Below are 1188 nucleotides of genomic sequence, written 5' to 3' on the forward strand. Positions count from 1 at the left end.
CTAGCTTAGAGCTGTTTCGTTTCTCTGCCACAGAAAAAATCCACGATCACGACTGGACTTCTAGCCCAAGCCAAATACCAGTCAGCTTGTCTAAGCGAACCCTAATCCCATCGTTTTGTTTCTTCTTTACGATTTTTCCCTCTTTTATTCACCGTTTTACACACTTCGAGCGAGAGACTCTTACGAACAAATTATTATGAAGAAGCAGTGTTTTCTTTCCGGCTAGGGGGCCGAATAACTTCTCCCCGAGTATGGTTTGGAGCTGGAGGACAAGGAGGTTATAACTCTCCATCTAACTTGCAGTTGGGGGTCGAGTAACTCCTCCCCGTGAAATTTCGAATTTTTTCGTTGTTTTTTTAATTTACCCCTTATTATCAACGTTTTTAATCCTTTTATTACCTTTTTTGTGAGCAGCAATTATTTTGGGCCACTGTGAAATTTATTCTGGTACGGTTTTGGTACGTGTCGGTTGCTAATTTTTTTTCATGGTGATACAAGTGGGTTCATCGAAGTCGCAGGTTCGAATGACGCTATGGGAGCTATTCTTGCTCTGGATTGGGGGCCGTATACATTCTCCCCGAGTGTGATTTGGAGCTGGCAGTTGGCAGATCTAGGGGAAATCGCGCTCCGCTGTTCTGCAGCATTTCATAATTCCACCTTTCAGTACACTGTAGCCGTTTACTCGTCGAAACTGTACGGTGTATAACGTTCTTTAAAGAGCGAGCTCTGACATTTAGAGCCAAACTTGTGATTTATCACAAAAATATTATTATATTGGAAACCAAAGGGTAGGAAAAGAGAGAATGGAACAATACGTACGAGGGTTGGGGGGATGGAGCGTCTAGAGCATTTTCAATGATTTATCCACAACCACGTAGCTCGTACGTTCTTGGAAACAGCAGTTGGTCGGTGTAAGTATATGAACAACCCTGTAATAAAGTTTTACTAATGTAGATTGTATTCTGTTATGATGTTGATTTAGTGATAAAATGGATACAGAGAAAGAGCTGTTAACGATAAAGACTGTTTGCCACTTTTCTCAGAACAAAATTGACCAGGAAGGTTGTCATTTGAAACAATGTCGCACAGAAAGTAAAAGTGATATTCAAAACTCTTACAACTTACTCCCTATCCCCAGACAGTGACCAATGATTAGCTTTCTACCTTGACAAGAAAACTTATCCAGTA

Source organism: Stylophora pistillata, chromosome 8, assembly GCF_964205215.1.
Source record: "Stylophora pistillata chromosome 8, jaStyPist1.2, whole genome shotgun sequence".
Taxonomy (NCBI): domain Eukaryota; kingdom Metazoa; phylum Cnidaria; class Anthozoa; order Scleractinia; family Pocilloporidae; genus Stylophora; species Stylophora pistillata.